The 23159-nt window shown below is 50.5% G+C and overlaps 1 protein-coding gene across 2 annotated transcripts in view; it reads left to right on the forward strand.

Moving 5' to 3' along the window:
* Positions 1-17828: 17828 nt before the first annotated feature.
* PPP1R42 (protein phosphatase 1 regulatory subunit 42) overlaps positions 17829-23159 on the forward strand; it is a 130522-nt gene continuing 125191 nt past the window's right edge. For both annotated transcript variants that reach the window (XM_073583885.1, XM_073583886.1), the window contains exon 1: positions 17829-17962. The gene's annotated coding sequence lies outside the window, so the exon portion shown is untranslated. The remainder of the gene's footprint in view (positions 17963-23159) is intronic.

Here is a 23159-nt window from a genome sequence, read left to right on the forward strand (position 1 = left end):
GTAATGTTGAAAAAGAAACTCCTGTCACTAATAACCCTAACCCTATCCATAACCCTAATCCTAACACCCCAAGCAGTGTACTGAGTTTTGTTTCTCATTTTCTGTTCCCCAGATGCCTGGCTTCCGGATAGACCTTATCATCTTTACATTTCCAATTCAGGATTGGAGTGTCTACGCTCTCTGAGATTGTTGGAGAAACATGTTGTGTATATGTGAAGTTCTGCATGAGGAATTCCTCCCCCAACCCACAACTGAACTGTGGCTGCAAAATGCATCTAAATTCCTGGAAAATTTTAATTTTCCTGTTTGGGGGCTGTGGACGGCAAACACATTCAAATTAGGGAACCTGCTGGAACTGGATCCGAGTACTTCAATTACAAGAAATATTTTTCTAATGTGCTAATGGCTATTGCAAATGCTGACTGTAGATTTGTTGCCGTGGACATTGGCTCATTTGGACGAAGAAATGACTCACAGACTTTTAAAAACTCTTCCATGGGCCGACATTTGCATCGTAATGAATTTAATTTTCTAGAGCCATGACCTTTTCCCAACACTGAAGGTCCGTTAATGCAGTTTGTTGTTGGGGATGAGGCCTTTCAAATGTATGCCAACCTCATGAAACCATATTCAAGTATGGACTTGAATCACACCAAACGGATTTTTAACTACCGACTGACAAGAGCACGAAGAACTGTGTAGTGTGCCTTTGGTTTGCTGGCATTAAAATGGGGCATTTTGGGGACACCCATCAATCTAAAAACTGAGACCATTGATGAGGTTGTAAAAGCTTGCGTTGTTCTGCACAACTACATCATGGATAAAGAAAAACCCAACTTCGAAGTTGATGAACCTGTAGGTATCACATTGCCAGATTACCAAGGTCACCCACTGAGGACTACAGTGGAAGTTGCCCAAATGAGGGATAAATTTGCTTCCTACTTTGTTTCTGACATTGGACGTGTTTCATGGCAAGACCAAATGGTGTAATCTGCTAAAATGTACCTGTAATAATATGCACCTTTGATTGTTTAAATGTACCTTGTGGTGTAATGACCACTTTGTCCACTAGGGGGCACTATGTGGATGTCCTAGGAGAGAGGATGAAAGGCAGAGTCCTGAATGACCGCTATGTATCCCAAGGTGTGTGGCCTTGAGATGGAGTCTTATGTGTGTTGATCAGCAGTGATACTGCTGAGGTGCTATATCAATGTGTCAGGGAGAAGTCTCCAGGTAGCTGAGGAGACGGGCGAGCCCAGTTACCTACAAACCCACCCAGGGGGTGTGTTTAAGAACGCTATTGCAAAGGGTGTGTGAATGGTTCAAGGACCTGTGATGAGGTTATAGCCATGTGACCCAGTGGGCGTGGCTTCGGACCATATAAGGTGGCCAGGGTAGGTCACATGTGGTGAATGCAGGGACCTGGTTGGTCCGTGGTGGAAGGTCCCGCTGGGAGATGTGTCTCCTGGCTAACAGCATGTGAAGTGGATGTGTGTAATGGCTGTACGTGCCGGATGATTCCCTGGAGGGAATGGATGTCTGCAGCATGGTGAAAGAACCATGAGGAAACCCTGATGTGGGTGAGATAACTATGAGGCTGAAGAGCCCGCGTAAGGAACATTGTATAACTTGTGTGACCACAGGGAGGACAGAGTGAAGCTCTATCAAGGACGCTATGCTGTGAATATGAACTTTATGTTGCTGGTTATGGTTTATGATGCCTGAATAAACCACACGGACTGAGACTGTTTTATGGAGAACCCGTGTCGGTTGTGATTATTTGGATGCCAAGCGAGAATTCCCTATGTGAATGACAGCGCTACCTCACAATTGGTGGAGATTGCAAAGGGCAATATTGTAGCCTTGTTGCTAGGGTCAACGGAAGAGGACTGCAAAACTCGGTTGCTAAGGGCAATGGTTTTCAAAGCACATGGTGCAGTGCTGGCAACGCTGAGCCAGGAGGGCTGACGGTTGTGAAAGCCGTGTGATGTTCTGCTGACCGGAGTCAGAGAAAGAGACTGGTGATTGCTAGGGTGCCTCTGCGGAAAAGAGGTACCTGTGTGGCCGACACAGGTAATGGACAGGTGTTCATGTGGTACTGACCTGGGTCAGTGAGTAAGATGGTGTACCTGGAGGGTTCAGTGAGGAAAGGTCCTGGAGGGTCAGTGTTGGGAGATTCTAGGAGAAAGAATCGGATCCCGGGAGCATGTGGTATGACCTTGGACCTGGTGAGGCACGAGTGTTGGGCAGTCTCAGGCAGAGACAGATGTCCTGAAGAGCACCCGCCGAGCCCCTGGACCTGGTGAGGCTGGTGTGTGGGGAGATCCTGGGAGGAGGGTCGCTCCCTGAATCGCACCCGGTGCGCCCTGTGTGTTGGATGGTCTCAGGCGGAGACGGAACGTCCTGAATAGCACACAGACAGGACACGTGAGTTTGGTGTGGTGTGTTTTTTTTCCTCTTGTCTCAACTCAGCTGCGGTAGCTCAGTGGGAGTCAAGAAGGTGACAAGCGGCTTGCTGTAACTCGGCGGGGTTACGAAGGGGACAAGCGGCATCCGGTAACTTGGCGGGGATACGAAAGTGACACCAGCAGCTGTGTGTGAGTGGCAGCCGGTGGTGTAGAAGATCGGTGACAGCAGGAGCTGTGATGGTGCCAACAAGGACTTGTGTGGTATCGTAAGAGACATAAATGTGTGGTGTGAACTGTGGTCTGAGAAGACCGGTATAACGGACATGGGGAGATCCCAAAAGGGGGTGGTGGCCCAAATCAGGGTGGTAGCCCAAAAGGAGGTGGAGTCCCAGAGGGGGGCGGTGACCCAAATAGGGGTGGTAGCCCAAAAGGGGGTGGAGTCCCAGAGGGAGGCGGTGACCCAAATTGGGATGGTGGTCCAGAAACGGGCCGAGTTTGAAAAAGGGGCAGCACTGGGTACCTCAGTGGATATGTCTGGGGAACCGCAGTGTTCGTGTATGTTGTTTACAGAGTGTGGGATATTCTTTCCGGGTGATGACTGGCCGCAAGTGTGTACCGTGATGCTACATGGGGAAGGAATCTCGGGACGGTTGGACTCAAAGAGTCAGGTGACTCTGGCAGGAACTCCTCTCATTTTCTGTCTGACAGATAAAATGGTCCAGGTTCGCTGTAAACATGGGGTCACGGTGAACTATGCGGTAGACAGAGTAATGTTTGAGGGGCTCGGAGGCAGTGAGTGCCAAGGTGGCAGTATACCATCAGACTTAGTGTATGCCTTGGAGTGGGGCAAGGACTTTGTCAGGTTTGATGACATATGCCAGGAGGGTGGACATTCCTACTGCTGGGCTAACCGACACTAAGACGGTGACGTCTCCTGACGTGGAGAGGTCAGAGGTAGAAGTGACCGGGAAAAGGGGTACGTCGGCCCAACGGACGGACCTGACATCTCGTGACAGGATTGACGTTGACCTGGTTGTATTCGCACAGTTAATGGGTAACTGGAGGGATTGCTCGGCAGGTCGGGGTGACTCAGACTCTGGGGGTGACTGTGGCTCTGAGAGAGACAGGGAGCACAGACTAGAGGAGCTAGAGAAAGAAGGCTCTGAGCTCAAAGGTCACATGGTAACGTGGCGAGGAATGAATAAGGCCCTCAGAGAAGAGGTAGAAGAACATGTCAAACGAGAAAGAGTCCTGAGACAAACGGCCGAGCACAGGCTCGAGGAGCTCGAGAGAGAAGTCTTGGAGCTCAGAGATCACCTGTCCAGCTGGCAAAGTATGAACACGACCCTTAGGGAAGAGATGGAAGAACTCAAAGAAACTGTAAGAGATCTTCGGCAGGAGAGGAAGTTGGACGAAGACTTACCGCGGGTGAGCGCGAGAGATAACAAGACGGAACTGCCAGTATCCATCTTGGCAAAGGGTCATGAAGAGATAAAATCTTGTGAACTTTGTGAGCTAAGGACTGAAGAAGACAGTCACCTGGTCGGGTCAACTGTAGTGAGGGAAGTGTCCGTGGTAAAGCCAGAGCCTCCTGGCCTGGAAAAGAGCAAGGCCACGACCTTCAAGAATGTAATTGATGTACCAGAAGACATGCAAGAAGCCTGTGTGGAAGAAGATGTGCATGAGGCTTTCAAAGAGGCGGTCAAAGCGTGTAAGGTGAACTGGGCGCCTGAGACTCGGCAGTTGGAGATAATATCAGCCAGAGAAGATACATCAAACCAAGTAGCTGTCCTGAAAGAAATGCATCTGTAATGTCTTCACGCCAAACAGCTGGCTAGGCGGAGTAATATGAAAGCTGCTCGACACCTAGAGTTAGCGAGGGAGGCTATGGATCGGCTGGGTTTGCGGAAAGATGTGGTTCCGGTACACAAAGGTCTGATTGGGAGAATCAGTGGAAGACTCGGGAAGGTAATGCAAGACCTTGTCAATATCTCCGGTGTGGTGAGGGTGAGGATCCCTCCTGATGATGAAGACCAGGTATCCAGTGAAGTGGTAGGATTCCCATCATGGTGGTTGGTTCCATGGAGAGCCTTAGAGACTTTCGGATGCTCGTGGAGTATCAAGTGGGGTACCTGCAAGAGATTGAGCAGTTGAGGTGGGACCGTCGGCGAATCAATAAAGAGGTACGGAACACCAGGTGGCGGTCGCCTTCGACCCAAGAGGTAAGGACCCGAAGGGTTCCTCCAAGAAGTGACATGGCAAATGGCCGAAGAATGTCAGCAAGTGGTAGTTCGATTGGCAGGACGAAGCTGACAGACCGAAGTTCCTGTGAGACGCTGAATGAGTCAGACTCAAGTCAGACAGTAGGCTTGACTAAGACTTATGACCGCACCAACCAAGGGAGCTGGTCGGGGAACGGAACAGACAGGGAAAGGAATGTGATGACTAAACAGTGTCTGATGACGCAGACAGACTGTAACTCGAGGGCCAAAGCTCAGAGCCGATATTCTGACCGCTGGAGACGGGGGAGGCCTAATGTAGAGATGAGGCTGGATGACAGATGGAGACGGTTCTCTCGACCTGTGGGGCAAGGTGTAGTGAGTGCCCAGTCTTGAGATCCTGGGGTAATGTTGTGTGTTCAACCCCACAAGGTTGAACAGAGGGGGGAGATATGTGGTGTAATGATCACTGTGTCCGCTAGGGGGCGCTGTGTGGATGTCCTAGGAGAGAGGATGAATGGCAGAGTCCTGAACAACCGTTATGTATCTCAAGGTGGGTGGCCTTGAGATAGAGACTTATGTGTGTGTTGATCAGCAGTGATACCACTGAGGTGCTGTATCAATGTGTCAGGGAGAAGTCTCCAGGTTTCTGGGGAGATGGGTGGACCCAGTAACCTACAAACCCACCCAGGGGGTGTGTTTAAGAACGCTATTGCAAAGGGTGTGTGAATAGTTCTAGGACCTGTGATGAGGTCATAGCCATGCGACCCTGTGGGCGTGGCTACAGACCATATAAGGTGGCCAGGGTAGGTCACATGTGGTGAATGCAGGGACCTGGTTGGTCCGTGGTGGAAGGTCCCGCTGGGAGATGTGTCTCCTAGTGATGGGAAGTTCGGCTCTTTTTGGCGATCCGGCTCATTCGGCTCCGCTCACCATAAAGAGCCGGCTCTTTTGGCTCTTTTAACGGCTCTTTTTTTAATATTAATCCGTTTTCCACAGTCCTCGTTCCAGGTCTTTGCCTGTAAAGTGAGGGCCTCATTCTCCACCTGTATAAGGATCTAGTGACGCAGTGTAGACTGTTATTCAGCATTGCTGTGTCCTCAGATTGTCAGCTCTTGTGATCAGGCCCCGGCTCCTTGGTTGCAGACAGTCTTACCATGCATTCCTTTCTAATCTGTGGTGTTTTTTGTACATGTCCTGTCTGGATTAGTAAGTGCTGCAATCTGTGTTGGCGCTGTATAAAAGTATAATCCGTAAAAGGTATGTTGGAAGCACTGTGCCAACACACACTCCAAATATGTACGCAAAGCATACTGAATGGTAAAATCATTGTAATAAAGTCATGTGCAGTAAGAATAGTCTCAGAAAACCAGAGAGGTTGGTAACTATGCAGACTGTAGAGCCCTGATCTTAACACACAACTAGAAGCAGTCGTGGAGCGTGCCTATGCTGGCCCTGGACGCCTCGTCACAACCGGAGAGCTAAATAAGCATAAAGTAAGAAAAGAGGAAAACTAACTCCCCAGAGCAGACCCCAAAGGAAAGACAGCCCCCCACATGTATTGACGGTGAAGCAAGATGAAAACACAAACAAAGGCAGAAAAATAGGCTGAGCAAACGATGGGGCCAAACTAACTTGAAAGGACAGGAAAGGAAAGAAACTGTCTGAAATCTGCCAAAAAACCCTACCAAAAATAATGTCCAACGCTTCTGATAACAAAATTAACCCTGAAGTCACTAGACTTCTCCCACTATATCAGCACTCTGGAATATTCTGAGACAGAGCAAAAAGAGGCCAATCTAATAAAGGACAAAAAGGCAAATTGTCAAATACAGATAAATAAGAGTGGAAATTCAGCACAGCCCAGCCGGGCTGGCTGACCACACAAAAACTGAGTTGACCAACAAGAGCAAGTGTGAACATTAGCAAAAAACAAACTTAACTTGAGATGACTGGAGCAGAGCTGAAGTCCAAGACCTGAGAAACAGACTGAATCACCAGCAACAGGATAGTGTGTTGGCTGTCTTATATCCAGCCTGATACTCCGGAGATCCAATCACTATCCTCCTAGTCAGGTGGCAGACCATTACCAATTAAACTAACCTCACTACCTCCTGTCACTACCAGAGGGAGAACGGAAGAACTCCCAGCTGGTGGAGCAGAAAATGAGCTCATAACAGTTGAACTTGGCCATCTGGGCTACCCATCGCTGCTCCAGAGCTCCTAGTTTGGCAATTTCCAGGTGGGCCAGCTGGTTGTTGTCGGTCCGCACCACCACTTCGGAGCCCGCCAGGTACTCTGCGAACCGCTCCGTCATGGCCCACACTACCGCGATGAGCTCGAGCTTAAAGGAGCTGTAATTGTCAGGGTTACGTTTGGAGTCATGAAGTGATCGGCTACCATAGGTGATCACTCTCTCCCGGCCGTCTTGAACTTGTGACAATACAGCCCCTAGCCTGTGGAGGCTCCCGTCGGTGTGCAGTATGAACGGTTGTGAGAAATCCGCATAAGCTAACACTGGGGCACCCGAGAGTGCAGCCTTAAGGTCTTGGAAGGCTTCCTCTTGCGGCTGTTGCCACTGGATTTTCCGCCCATTCGCCCCGGCAGGAGCCCCCTTTAGCAAGTCCTGCAGGGCTCGGGCTCGGCGTGCAAAATTCTTTACGAAACGACGGTAGTATCCGGCCAACCCCAGGAAGGCCTGCACGTCTTTTACCCCCGTCTCGGGGGTAGGCCATCCCTGGATGGCGGCAACCTTTTCCAGGGACGGTCTAACACCCTCGGCAGAGACGATGTGCCCAAGATATTCGATCTGAGTGCGAAACAGGTGGCATTTCTGGGGTTTTACCTTCAACCCATACTTCTGCAGTTGGCCGAGCACCTGCCCCAACCGCCACAGGTGGTCCTCACACGTGGCGGCATAGATGATGATATCGTCCAGATATATCAGCATGGCCTCAAAGTTGAGATCTCCCAGACACCGCTCCATCTGCCTCTGAAAGGTCCCCAGGGCGTTGGCCAGCCCGAAGGCATCCGATTGAACTCAAACAGTCCCATGGGGAGAATGAACGCCGTCTTGGCACTGTCTTCCTCCGACATCGGCACCTGCCAGTACCCACTGGCCAGATCTAAAGTCGAGAAGTATGTCGCCTTCCCCAAGGCGGACAGGGACTCTTCTATGCGGGGCAGCGGGTACGAGTCTTTGATGGTGCAGGCGTTCAGTTTCCGATAGTCCACACAGAACCGCAGGGTGCCATCCTTTTTGTGAACCAACACGATGGGAGCTGCCCGGGGGCTCTGGCCTTCTCATATGACCCCCTTCCACAGCATTTAGCCCAGTAAAGTTTTCACCTCCTGGTATAGCTGTGGAGGGATTTGCCGATATCATTCCCGGATGGGGGCCGTTCCTGCCGTGGGAATTCCATGCGTGATGGCTGTGGTGCATCCAAAATCATCCTCGTGGCTGGCAAATACCTCGTGGTACTGTCCTAGTAGTGATTCTACCTGGAATAAGTTGGGCTGGAGTCAGGCCGGAGAGTTCGGCCCGCATTCTTTCCAGGATGTTTCGGCCCTTTTCCTGGGTCGAGGACTCAGCAGTCTGCAGAGTTCGAATAGTCACTGCCCAAGGGTCCTTGGGTTGCACCTTTAATTGGACCGTAGGGGCTGGCAGCACCTCCTCCAAAGGCCTCACCAGCTTGGTCATTTCGGCCTGGGGCTTTAAGATGATGTTTTGGTCTTCTAGGTTGACACAGCGCACCAGGACGGTCCCTCTCCGCACAGTGGTCAGGGAGCGGGCCACCAGTATGCCAGGGTGCAGGCGTTCCGAATAGCACGGCTCCACCTGCATCACCTCCAAAGGCACTGGGACCCGGACCACTACTGTCTGCCCGGGGGGCCGCACAAACGGGGGAGCCGCTGGCACGATGACTTTGCCCAGTGCCTCGCCCTCCTGGCAGTCTTGGAGAACTCGCAGCACCAACTGCTGGAAGACCTGCCCTTGAGGCGTGCGGGAACCCCACTGGCTAGGGTCTCTTGCGTGGTGTCATTGAGGAGTAAATTACCAAACTCCCGCAGTATGTTCATACCCAGGATGACTGGATGTTTGTTATTGGTTTCCCCTTGGGTCAGGATCACCCCCGGTGGCCGAGGGATTTGCCACACAGCGTCATCTGCATCCAAACCACTCCGGTGACCGGGACCGGTAGTTGATTGGTGACTACCAGTCTTATCAGGGACCCCCACTGGGGTCTCGCTGCCTTGGGAAAATGCTGCCGAAAGTAAGTTGCAGGCTTGGTCGTTACTTGCGACCCCATGTCCACTACGCATCGTACTGCGTGGCCCTCGTCTTCTGCCCATACCACTGGACATTTTGCGACCAGATCTTCGGGACTTCCACCACCCCATGTCGTGGCTTTTTGCTCCGAGCGGTGTCCCCCCAGCCCAGAGCCCTCTAGTTTAATGGCCGCCGGGGTGGGCATCCCCACGCCGCAGACACTCTCATGCGAAGGGGCCCAGCTCCCCGCACTCATAGAACCGGGGCTCCGAGGGCCGGCCGCTCCGGGCATTGCGAGGCCCCCAGGGCCCGGGATTGAATCTAGGCCGCCCAGTCGTGACATCGGTCTTTCTTTTCACTTCGGCCAACTCGGCCCTGATGTTCTTCAGCTCTTGTTTCATCTCTTCTATCCATTGGGGCTCTCCGACAGCGTTCACAGAGGCCTCCACACTCCGGACCTTCCCCACGGGGACCGTCATTCCCTGCTCCTGCTCTCGAGCACGTGCCTGACTCCCCACCTCAGAGAAATCCATATGTGGGTTCACTCGGACCTGCTCCCGTAATGCCTGCTTTATTAACGAGTCTCGGAATCCAGTTACTAACAGGTCGCGTAGGGTAATGTCCTACCCCTACGCTGTCCTTCCGCTCGATGGCCATGTATAACTCCTGGAGGACATTCATATACTGGGTGATGGTCTCCCCCTCTCCCTGCATTCGACTGAACAACCGGGTCCTTAACTCTCCCACATTTGTTGGATGCCCATGGGCCTCTTTCTAGAATCCGCAGGTCCCTATCAAAGGTGTTGCGGTGTCCCGGGGGCCTCAACATTACTGAATCCCGGGCCTCCCCATCTAATGCCATGAGAGCTACCTCAGCTTCCAGGTCAGAGGTCATCGGATGCATTGGGAAGAGCCCCCGCATTCACTCTGTCCAGCTCCACAGCATGGTGTTGGAGCCGGAGAACCTAGGCAGGTTGCTTAGCATAGCCCCCAAAGAAATGCTGGACCGGGGGCCCTCGTTATTTGCTGAGTCTATGGCCCCGATCTGGTCTGGGGTGCCGTTGTCCGCGCTCGGGGACTGCATCCTGCCGACTACGCCAAATGTGGTAATGGCAGGTACGCGGGATGCAGTGACGAGACGCGAGACAGATTGAACTTTAGGTAGTAACTTTTTATAGATAGATGCCAGTAGGGCTATCCTAAGCAACCAAACAAGATAACAGAAATTGTCCTCGCAGGGACCAAATACAAGCAAACACTGATTGTGAGAACACGACTACTCGGGCAAAGGCCGGTCACTATAGGGCCGCGGTATGGCCAACTATGGGTCCTTAGTTATGATGTGTCACTTATCCGTCCTGACGTCCCTCGGCATCCTGTTCGATGTTGCTTTGGAGTCACAGCTGCTGGGCCCAGCCACTGAGGATCTGGCGCAGTCTTCGGGCGTTCCGACACCCAGGCGACGCAAGGGCACAACATGCCCTAGAAGAGTTCTTTGGCGGAATATCCCCCAGCAGAGGCAGCGGGATACTGCCTGGGAGTGGGAGAGTGGAGGCCGCAGCCCCTGGACAGGGGCGGGCAACGGCGGTGCTGAGTGGTGGTTGGTAGGCCGCACTAGGGGACCCACGGCAGGCGACAGCCGGCCCCTGCCGTGGACTGGAGCGGGGCAGTGGCGGTTGCGGGCGGCAATGGACAAGCCACAGCAGCGGTCGGGAGGGCAGCGGCAACGGCTGCGAGCAGCATTGGGCAGGCCGCAGCCGCGAGCTGGAGTGAGGCAGCATCGGCCGCGGGTGGCTGCGGGCAGGCCGCACTGGGGGAGTGCGGGCAAGCCGCAACCATGAGCTGGAATGAGGCAGCATCGGCCGCAGGTGGCTGCGGGCAGGCTGCAGCCGCAAGCTGAAGCGAGGCGGCAACGGCCGCGGGCTGGAGTGAAGTGGTGGTCTTCTGTCGGTCGGCTCCGTCTCCCTTTGGTCCACCAAGAGTCTCCCTCCTGTCGCTGTCCTCCTCTCTGGTTGCTGCTCGTGGTTCTAGCTCCCTGGCGCTCCCACGGTCTCATGCTCCTTCTCTCCCGTTCTGCTGACTCACTCTGACTGGCACTCCCCACCCCTTTTATAGAGGCTCCTCCCCCAACTGTCCTGGAAGTCCCAGCGGTCCGTCCCCTAACTCTGCTCCCCGGAAACGGACCTCTTAGGAACCTAGATGACGGTCCCCTTGGTTCCGGCCCTGACACTCAGCGGGGGCCCCTCCTCCTACAGCGGGACAGCCAGAAATGCCATTGGTGTCTGCATTAAGAAGCGTGTTTGCTGCATAGCCTGAACATAAGCAGCATTGCAGTTTTGCATCACAGTTAGCTGGAGATCAGGCGTAAGGTGTGTCGACATGCCCCACTCTATAGCATTAAAAAATGTTGTGCCGGTCTCTGAAGGTCGGCTTCTATATGGTCAAGGCATCGGTGGACATCCTGGAAAAGTGTGGCCATATGTGCATGTAGGTACGTGTGCTGACTGGGGGTGGTCCCATTTTCACCGCGAACAGACTGGAGACAGAAACCGATGTGTGTTCAACAGGTCCTTTTTATTGGCTGTCCTTCCGACGACCACAGCAACACGACAGCTTCCGTACACACAGCCCCGAGTACCTTTCACCTCCTGCTTTCCTTTAAAGTGACGTTCCTTGCGGTTCTATCACTGTGGCTGCCATAGGCCTCCCACCACAGCGCTTCGCCTGTCCGAGTCCATCCGTCTGGTACCCTGGGCATCCTCTGTCCTGCGGCTATCCTGTCAGGGCCACCCCCCCGACTGTCTCTCCTTCCAGTCCCTTTTCGGAGCTCGTCCTTCTTTTGCCTTCTCCTCAGCTACACTCAACTCCTCCCGGACTGGATTCTTTTTCTTGGCTCCCTCTCTCTCTCTTTTATCCCCTTTCCTGGGAATTCCCCTCATGAGCCCCCGTAACTCCGCCCACCATGACTATGCGGTTTCTTAAGCATTAGCTGCTGTTAAGACCTTTCCCTACTTTCTCTTGTCTCCCTCTAGTGGCCAAACCTCAGTACTGCACCGTCTCCTCCTGCTGTTCCTGGTCTCCCCCTAGTGGCCAAAACCCAGTCCTACACCTATTTTCCTAATTGCAGCTGTTTCCCCACATGTATATACAAATTCACGTACTGCCCACCTTACATTCACTGCTCCTCTTCAGACAGGTCCATAGGTCAATCCACTTCCCTACATACCCCCTTCCTTTTACCATTGTCGTCCTCAACAATCTCGTCCCCTTCATTTTCCCTTCTTAAACTTCCCCACCTTCTTTTGCCTGACCGGTTGTTAAGCAAAGCCCGGAATACGCGGGATGCTGAACAGAGCCAGGAGCAATCATGCTCCGAGTAGCTTACGGCTACTCGCAGGCGTGTGCGCTTCTATGACAATTCCTTTTTACTTGGGTAGGACCACCCGAACTTCTTCAACGGGTGCTCTCCCCACTTTTCTCACCTTCAGAATTGCGTTCCACTCTAGGGTGACACGGCCGAGGTTCCAGCCTACCAGGTCATCGTGTGCCCCCCTCTTTTACTCTGGGTATCTTTTCAGCTAAGACCTGATCTATGGACCACTGTCTGTTCCAGTTTTGCAAACCATCTTGTACCTTCAAGTATAATCAGTCATGGCAAGCATTTTTCTCTGGTTTCGCACTTTGGACCTGTTGAATCATTCTTGTATAACATTTTGAACTAGCTATATATAATTTCAACATATACTACGTTTTTTAATAATTTTAACACTTAAACTATTTAGCAAACATTAGCGCTCCCATTTCCTTTGCGGAAAGTACCCCCATACATCCCTGCCGTGTCAAGAGTTGGGGTATTTTACCCCGAGGGGACGTGGAACAGTCCCCATGCTGCGCAACAGCACACAGCAGTCCCGGTAGTCCGTTTTCAGCGGTGCTCCGGGCCGTCTCCTGATGGCCGATGTAACAGGGTCTTCTGTGCTGTAATACCGCTTTACATTACCACCCCGTTTCTCAGGAGGTCCACTCTGCTTTCCCTCACTTCTGAATGAAGGACGCTGGCTTGAAAGGCTTTGTAACATAGGAACATATAAAAGATCACGGCTTCTCCACGTATTTCCAGTGTAACAACATTTTACTCTTCGGTCTCAGAATATATATACATACAGAGGGCAGGACAATCAATATGTCTCGGGTCAGTAGATAACAGGCTCCAATTAAGACGCCAGACGTACATTACAATAGCCATGGGATTTACAAAGGTGGAGGGAGGTCAAAAGTGGGATTTCTCGTTTACCTCTGCCCAGGGGTCGTAGCCGGTCGGTTGCTGCATTAAGGGCATACATCTCACATTACAACTATGATACATGCATCTCCTATTCGGGGTGCTGGGGGGTTCTGTAACAGCTGATGTTCCGCCAACAGCAAGGAACTCCACAGCCGTGGTGCACCCAGGATGTCATGACTGTCCCTGAGCCCCGAGTGTCCGCAGTGCCCGAGACCCAGGAGTCCACCTCCCCTTCACGGGGTTCCGCATTCTTCAGGGTACACTATAACTGCCACGGCATAGTAGCCGCGGGGGCAGTATTCTTTGTAAAAGGATACTCAGTCTCCCATCAGCAGGGCCCGCCCATGCTTAATGGAGGCCGCATTCATTCCCTACTTTCTCTTGTCTCTCTCTTGTGGCCAAACCTCAGTACTGCACCGTCTCCTTCTCTTGTCTCCCCCTAGTGGCCAAAACCCGGTCCTACACCATCTCTTCCTAATTCCAGCTGTTTTCCCACATGTATATACAAATTCACATACTGTCCACCTTACATTCACTGTTCCTCTTCAGACAGGTCCATAGGTCAGTCCACTTCCCTACATGCAAACCCACTTATCACTCTGTCTCCAACTGCCTTGATGCCAATCTGGAAGACCCAGTGAATAAACTAGGGCATGAATGGCCTGTCACAGGCCTTCTGCCTCTGGCAGTAAGACCTAAAAAATACAATGGCAGCCTACACATGCTTTTATCATCACTGGAATTGCATTTTTTAATTATGGATTAAATAAAGGCTTTTCTTAATTTTTTCACATCGTGTGCTGGAACTATAAAAAACTTTTTTTCACTGAAGGACCAGCTGCCTGTTCTCCAGACTGTAAAGCAGGCCCACTTGTAGACATTGCCAGAAGCGGCCTACTGAAAATATATTTCAGTAGGCCAACATTTCGAATTTTAAAATAATTTTTCAAGGTGGTGTTATAAAGTATTCTAAATTAATGAGATAATGACTTTGTGATTTTCATTGGCTGTAAGCCATACTCAACAGAGTTGAGCGAAACAGGTCGGCCAGATTCATAAGTCGCCGACTTATGCCAAAGTCGGGTTTCGCCGACCGAAACCCGATCATAGCATGAAGTCGTCCATGAGGTCAGCAAAACGAGCGCCAAAGTCGGATTTCCCAGAATGCTTGCAGGTGCCTTTTTTTCAGCCAATGAGCAAGGACGTACACTGTGGGCAACGAGATGACATGTGCAGCGTCCGCCACCATCGTAGAGAAGGGCATTGCAGAGATTGGCTTGCTTTGGGGGGAGTCATAGTGTCTATAAAAGCCCTGACCGCCGACCTCCATTTTACTTCTGCCGATCTTAACAGTAGGGAGAGGTTGCTGTTTATCAGTAGGGAGAGAGTTAGGGCTGTAAAGATCTAAGAAATTCTTATGTGCTTGTGCTGATAGCAATTGTGCTGTACAGTTAGTGTGCAGTGACAGAGGATTTTCTTGTGTGCAGCAGCGCTGGTTATTAGGCTGCCTGATAGCTGTATTGCTGTGTGTACACTGCTGTGCAGACTGCTTTTTACACTGCACTAATACTTTTATTTTTTTTTTTCTGAACAGTTACCGACCGTTCATTTTTTCCCACACCGTATAGAGCTGTACGCTCCTCACACACTACCGTGTACCAGCTGGTATCACGGACAAATACATGCTGACTATCTGTGTGTGATTCCGGAAATAAATACAGAGATTTAAATTTTCCCCTACACCGTATACAGCTGTACGCTTCTGATACAGTACCATATATCTGCAGTTTGTATTACGGTGAAACCCATACTGAGAGAGCGTCTGTGTGTGACTCTGTAAATAAATACAGAGATTTACGTTTTCGCTACACCGTATACAGCTGTACGCTCCTCATACAGTACCATATATCTGCTGTGTGTATTACGGTCAGATCCATACTGAGTGTGCGTCTGTGTGTGACTCTGAAATAAATACAGAGATTTAAATTTTTCCCTACACCGTATACAGCTGTACGCTCCTCAAACAGTACCATATATCTGCTGGTATTTTTGGTACATTTTCCCAAACATGAGGAAGTATGGTGGAAAAGCCTACGGACATGGGCGGGCGGCCAGCTGGTACTGATAGTGGTGGTGGTGCATCTGCTGGTAGTGCCAAAAGCACAATAGCACCTAAGGCAGGAGGTGTTGAGCCTGCGTCATCATCTGGCTCCAGAAGGCCTGGAAGGCTCCCTTTTCTGGGAGTAGGTAAACCGCTTTTAAAGCCGGAGCATCAGGAACAGGTTTTGGCTTATATTGCCAAAACAGCCTCCAGCTCTATCGCCTCCTCTTTTGAAGTTTCAAAACCTGCAAGCACTGAGTAGGCAGTGCAGGCTCCTGGTCAGGAACAACACCTTTCCTTGTGTCCTTCACCTCCACCAAAAGTGAAGGATGCGGCAGGCCACACTTCAGATTACTCCCTGGAGCTCTTTTCACATACCATGCCTAAGTTATCAAGTGAAATCCTGAATTCCCCAGTCCAAGATGAATATGACATGGAGTGCACTGATGCACAGCCAGTGCTATATGATTCTGCTGGTACATTTACCCAGAGCACTACATTGCCCTCGCTGTCTACTGAGCCAGATTCTGACCCTGATGAGACTCAGGTGCCCCTTCCCGCATACTATACCACCTTACACGGTGACACAGAGGAAGGTGCAGATGAAATTGAAGAGGAGATGATGGATGACCCAGTTGTTGACCCGTGTTGGCATCCATTGGGGGAAGAGAGTGCCGCTGGCAATAGCTCTGAAGAGGAGGATCCACAGCAGGCATCGACATCGCAGCTGCGGTTATCTGGCAGGCCCGTAGCAGTCAAAAACGTGTTAAAAAAACAAAAAGAGTTGAAGGACAGCTTGGCCAGACGGTCAAATTAGCACAGCTTCCAAGCCCTCAAAATTTTTCCCATAGTAGGAAGAGTGCAGTGTGGCACTTTTTTGACCAAATCCTATTGATGAGGCAAAGGTTATCTGTAAGGAGTGCGGAAGGACCTTTAGCCGAGGGAAAAATCTCCGAAATTTGAATACCAGTTGAATGCTTAGACATGTAAACACCATGCACTTGCAAGCGTGGACGGACTACAAAACCTCAGGTAGCACACGTGCACCTGCTCCGACTGAAGATAGTCAGCAAGGCTACATCGCTTCCCCCACTGTAAGCCCACCGGTTAGCACACCACCAGCAAGAAATGTTGAGGTGTCATCGCAAGGCCAGTCAGGGAATCACAATGTTTTTCATCGAAAGAATCTAGGCCATCAGCACCATCACCAACCCCCTCTCAGTCCACCATGTCCACCGCTAGTTCCACCATATGCAGCTCTCAAGTCCAGCTCACCCTAGCAGAGACTCTTAGTAGGACAAGAAAGTACTCATCCTCTCATCCGCGTACACTGACTTTGAACACCTACATTGCTAAACTGATCTCATTAGAGATGATGCCCTTCCATTTGGTTGAAAGCGCAGCGTTACGAGAGCTGATGGCCTACGCTGTCCCACGCTATGACCTACCCAGTTGGCACTAGAAAAGCCATCCCTGCCCTCCACCTGCATGTGAAAGACCGCATTGTCCATGGACTCAAACAATCAGTGAGTGGAAAGGTGCACCTCACAACAGATGCATGGGCCAGTAGGCATGGCCAGGGCCGTTACGTGTCCATCACTGCGCACTGGGTGAATGTGGTGGATGCAGGGTCCACAGGGGACAGTGGCGGTGGGACAGTGCTGCCTAGCCCACGGTATAGGAAACAGTTGGCTGTAGGCGTTCAACCCTCCTCCTCCTCCAGAAGCGAAAGCTCGTCGACAGAGCGCAGTCGCACGAGCACTCCATCCGCAGCTGCCAGTGTTGCACACGAGGTGTCCCACTGTCGAACAGCTAGTAGTAAGCGTCAGCAGGCTGTTTTGAAGATGATGTCTTTGGATGACAACAGACACACCGTGGAGGTACTGGCCGAGTACTTGCAGCGAGAAACTGAGTCATGGCTGGGCAGTCTACATCTTGAGCCAGGCAAGAGGGAACACAGAAATGGCAGTGAAATACCTATGGCCATAGAAAGCAAGCGTGTATGCCAGCGCATGCGCACTACTGCTTTTCTGCTTTGCCCACAGTTGGGAAAAGCATACTGCGCATGCACTAGATGGCATTTGAATGCGCAAGCGCGAAAACTATACGTAATCTGTGAAATTCACAGCAAGGAATACGTACAGCAAGCAGAGGTTGGGGGAGAGACGGACATTAAGCCACGTCCATCAGACCGGACAGAACAGATTACCATACAGCGCAGGAGGATTAAAAAAGGTACTTATGGGTGACACCTGGGGAGTCAGGGGGTAACAGAAGTAGTTGTGTAATGCATAGGGGTGACACTAAATTCAATTATATTTTTAGCTGGTAGCCCAAAAAAAGTGCTGACAGGTTCCAATTAAAGTAGATAAGTTCAACATAAAAGGAGAGTTTTTTCTTCTTCCCAAAACAGCAGCAGGCAAACCATAAGATCAGTGGATAGCGTTACGGTTACGGGCAGTGGAACTACAAATATCAGCAAGTCTTTCAGGTGTCTGGCGGTCGGCACATGGGTTGACAAGTACAACCTGTCTCCTCTCAGCAGGGGATGGCTGGTTGTGCGCCTGCGCGGTAACTTTGTCTCCATAGTAACGCACGCTGTTCCGGGCTGTGTAGTTACACAATACACAGAGCGCATGGAGCGGCGCGAGCACCGGGAGGCTGAAGGAGCTGCGGCCGGTGAGTGACGGGACCTGCTCGTTATTGTACGTTATAGCCGCGTGCACAAAGTGTTATGTGAGCAGTACCGGCGCCGTCACCTGTGGGGCCAGTCAGGAAGACCTCACCTGGGTATGGCCGAGTGGGGTCACCATCAGATGGGAGCCAGTCATATGCCCCTATAATAGTGTGCCAGTCATATATACCCCTATAATAGTGTGCCAGTCATATATGCCCCTATAATAATGTGCCAGTCATATATACCCCTATAATAGTGTGCCAGTCATATATACCCCTATAACAGTGTGCCAGTCATATATGCCCCTATAATAGTGTGCCAGTCATATATACCCCTAGAACAGTGTGCCAGTCATATATGCCCCTATAACAGTGTTCCAGTCATATGCCCCTATAATAGTGTGCAAGTCATATATGCCCCTATAATAGTGTTCCAGTTACATACCCCTATAATAATGTGCCAGTCATATGCCCCTATAATAGTGTTCCAGTCATATATACCCCTATAATAGTGTGTCAGTCATATATACCCCTATAATAGTGTGTCAGTCATATATACCCCTATAATAATGTGCCAGTCATATGCCCTTATAATAGTGTGTCAGTCATATATACCCCTATAATAGTGTGTCAGTCATATATACCCCTATAATAATGTGCCAGTCATATACCCCTATAATAGTGTGCCAGTCATATATACCCCTATAATAGTGTGCCAGTCATATATGCCCCTATAATAGTGTTCCAGTCATATATACCCCTATAATAGTGTGCCTGTCATATATACCCCTATAATAGTGTGCCAGTCATATATACCCCTATAATAGTGTGTCAGTCATATATACCCCTATAATAATGTGCCAGTCATATGCCCCTATAATAGTGTTCCAGTCATATATACCCCTATAATAGTGTGTCAGTCATATATACCCCTATAATAGTGTGTCAGTCATATATACCCCTATAATAATGTGCCAGTCATATGCCCTTATAATAGTGTGCCAGTCATATATACCCCTATAATAGTGTTCCAGTCATATATACCCCTATAATAGTGTGCCAGTCATATATACCCCTATAATAGTGTGCCAGTCATATATGCCCCTATAATAGTGTGCCAGTCATATATACCCCTATAACAGTGTGCCAGTCATATATACCCCTATAATAGTGTGCCAGTCATATATACCCCTAGAACAGTGTGCCAGTCATATATACCCCTATAATAGTGTGCCAGTCATATGCCCCTATAACAGTGTTCCAGTCATATGCCCTTATAATAGTGTGCAAGTCATATATGCCCGTATAATAGTGTGCAAGTCATATATGCCCCTATAATAGTGTTCCAGTTATATACCCCTATAATAATGTGCCAGTCATATGCCCCTATAATAGTGTGCCAGTCATATGCCCCTATAATAGTGTTCCAGTCATATATACCCCTATAATAGTGTGTCAGTCATATGCCCCTATAATAGTGTGCCTGTCATATATGCCCCTATAATAGTGTGCCAGTCATATATACCCCTATAATAATGTGCCAGTCATATGCCCTTATAATAGTGTGCCAGTCATATATACCCCTATAATAGTGTGCCAGTCATATATACCCCTATAATAGTGTGCCTGTCATATATGCCCCTATAATAGTGTTCCAGTCATATATACCCCTATAATAGTGTGTCAGTCATATGCCCCTATAATAGTGTGCCTGTCATATATGCCCCTATAATAGTGTGCCAGTCATATATACCCCTATAATAATGTGCCAGTCATATGCCCTTATAATAGTGTGCCAGTCATATATACCCCTATAATAGTGTGCCTGTCATATATGCCCCTATAATAGTGTGCCAGTCATATATACCCCTATAATAGTGTGCCAGTCATATATACCCCTATAATAGTGTGCCAGTCATATATACCCCTATAATAGTGTGCCTGTCATATATGCCCCTATAATAATGTGCCAGTCATATGCCCTTATAATAGTGTGCCAGTCATATATGCCCCTATAATAGTGTGCCATTCATATATACCCCTATAATAGTGTGCCAGTCATATATACTCCTATAATAGTGTGCCAGTCATATATACCCCGATAATAGTGTGCCACTCATATATACCCCTATAATAGTGTGCCCGTCATATATGTCCCTATAATAGTGTGCCAGTCATATATACCCCTATAATAGTGTGCCAGTCATATATACCCCTATAATAGTGTGCCGGTCATATATACCCCTATAATAGTGTGCCAGTCATATGTATACCGCTATAATAGTGTGCCAGTCATATATACCCCTATAACAGTGTGCCAGTCATATATGGCCCTATAATAGTGTGCCAGTCATATATACCCCTATAATAGTGTGCCAGTCATATATACCCCTATAATAGTGTGCCAGTCATATATACCCCTATAATAGTGTGCCAGTCATATATACCCCTATAATAGTGTGCCAGTCATATATACCCCTATAACAGTGTGCCAGTCATATATGGCCCTATAATAGTGTGCCAGTCATATATATACCCCTATAATAGTGTGCCAGTCATATATACCCCTATAATAATGTGCCAGTCATATATGCCCCTATAATAGTGTGCCAGTCATATATACCCCTATAATAGTGTGCCAGTCATATATACCACTACAATAATGTTGTGATATACAATGTCTGTGAGGTACGGGGTTTTGCCTACAAAAATATGATGTTTTCTGTTGTAACTTTCCAGAAAGATCCAGCACATATGACACTCCAGGCTGCTGGCCCTGCAGCTTCACCCCTCCTCCCTTCACACACACAGAGCAGTGTCACCCCCCTCCTTTACAGCCTGTGTTCACACTAGGAATAGGAGGCCCCCTGCTGTTACACCATTTGGCTTCTCTCAGCCTCAACTGAAAGGAAAAAGTGGCAGCGCGTTGTGTACGGCTATTGCGGCTTGCTGGCAGTACAGAAGGGTCTTATATTGCTTAATAAGGGGCTGCGGCCACAGCATTGATAATTCCCTTACTGCAGAAGCCTAATTGCCGGTTCACAACAGGCAGTCCGTCCGGCGACTAATTATCCTAGGTGCAGTTCCCTGACTGACCTGAGGGTAAGGGGGGCGCCGGAGAGCTGCGAGTTCCAAAGTGGAACTGAGAAAGTGGGATATACATAAATCCCCGCAGTACTTGGAAGATTGATAGCAGTGGTGGGGCATCCAAATTAAACTCCCCCTGCGGCAAATTGTAGAGCGAGATTAGCTTGCTGGATATTGTTGTCACATGGTGCCAGTGGTGGGATAACTTAGATAACCCCAACTGTGCCTGTGATAGCCGTGTGCCGGCATTGTGTCTCGTCCCTCCGTCCGCTGATACACCCGTGTCAGTGGTGGGACTGTGACATAGTGGTGACACAGGGTCCGCTGTCCGTCGCGTTTTGGTGGCAGCGGGACCCCCGTCAGTCGCCTCCGTATTTGGACGAACGGCGGTGGGCTGTTCGTCACATATTGGTGGCAGAGCGGTGGGATAATCCTAGAGCATTAGTGATTTGGTTTGAGCAATCATCCCTCTCACTAAAGACCTGCACGGTTCCTGCGCGAATCCTGCATCATAGGTTTTGGAGAACAGACTCAGTGGTTATTAGTCCTGAGACATTTTTGTGTACGTGCAAGTATCCCCTCCCGTTTCTTCGTTTTTCTTTCCTATCTTTTATTTGGCAACCATGGGTACGCGGGGAGAATCTTATTATAAGCAGCTTAATAAGGACACCCTGAGGTCCCTGTGCACGTCAAGGCAGATTGATGTCACCGACAAGACCAAAGCCCAGTTGGTCACGGCTCTAGTGCAATGGGAAGAGAGCCAGGGCGCAGAAGGCAGCACCAGTGCCGATGGTGCAGCCGCAGGGGTCCAGCTGGTGCAGTCCGGAAGCCAGGAAGTCCTGGACCCCTATCTGCAATTGGCCCTGCAGCAACTCCCTGCCGAAGACCATGTGGGACGTCTGCAGATGATCCAGCTATACCGGCAGGAGGCCCAAGCCGAGCGCCGAGCTCAGAGAGCCCATGAGCTGGAGATGCTCCAGCGGGGGTGGAATGCCCCCACAGCCCGAAGCAGGGAGCCCAGCAGCGTACAGACTCCTAAACCCCGGCCAGAGCATTTTCCCGTGATGGAAAAGGACGGGGATTTGAGCACGTTTCTGCGAGCCTTTGAGAAAGCCTGCAGACAGTACCAGCTGCCTATAGACCAATGGGCAAGGTGCTTGACCCCAGGGCTAAAAGGCAAAGCCCTGGAGGCATTTGCTTCTCTTCCGCCAGAAGCCGATGACGACTATGACGCCATAAAGCAGGCGCTGATCGCCAAATACCGGCTGACACCTGAGGTATACCGAAAGAAGTTCCGGCACCTCCAACGTGGCCCACACGATAGCTACAGTGATGTGGTGCAAGGACTCAGGACCCACTTTGACCAGTGGATCCATGGACTGTCCGTTGAATCCTTCGAGCAGCTATGGGACCTGATGATCAAAGACCAGTTCCTGCATCTCTGCCCAGCTGAGGTCCGATAGTTCATCCTGGACCGCGAACCAACGAACGCGGACAAAGCTGCGCAGATCGCCGACAACTACGAGGCCAACCGGAAGCCCGAGACGCGGAGGCCAGTCGCCACCAGCTGGAAAGGGGGTAAGCCTGCAACCAACCCCGGTGCCCCAGCTAGCCGTCCCTCCGGAGGCCCTGTCCCTGTTGCCAACAACAGGCCGGCTACGGACAGTCGCCTGTGTCACCACTGCCAGCGGCCTGGTCACTTCTTTTACGCCTGTCCGAATAGGCCGAAGAACCCCCCAGCCAAGGCCCCCGGGCCCAACGCCTCTGTTCTTTTGGTGGGAGGTGTGGTTGGGAGGGCTGACGACAACGTTCAACCTGCTCAGGTGGGGGCCCGTCTTGCTACAGGCCTCAAGGACACCGGGGCTGAACGAACCCTCATCCGTCCTGGACTGGCGGCCCCTGAAGAGTTTGTTGAGGGGAAAACCCTGACTGTCACCGGGATTGGAGGCACCCGTTGTCCCTTGCCAGTGGCCTGGGTTTTTCTTGATTGGGGTGCTGGGAGCGGGTTGAGGGAGGTGGGAGTGTCTGAAAATTTGCCCACTGATGTTTTATTGGGGACTGACTTGGGGAGGATGGTTGCATACTATGTCCCTGACACCCTTCCCCAAACTGA

The sequence above is a fragment of the Dendrobates tinctorius genome, unplaced genomic scaffold (assembly GCF_039654945.1).
Source record: "Dendrobates tinctorius isolate UK_male_01 unplaced genomic scaffold, ASM3965494v1 ptg000082l, whole genome shotgun sequence".
NCBI lineage: Eukaryota > Metazoa > Chordata > Amphibia > Anura > Dendrobatidae > Dendrobates > Dendrobates tinctorius.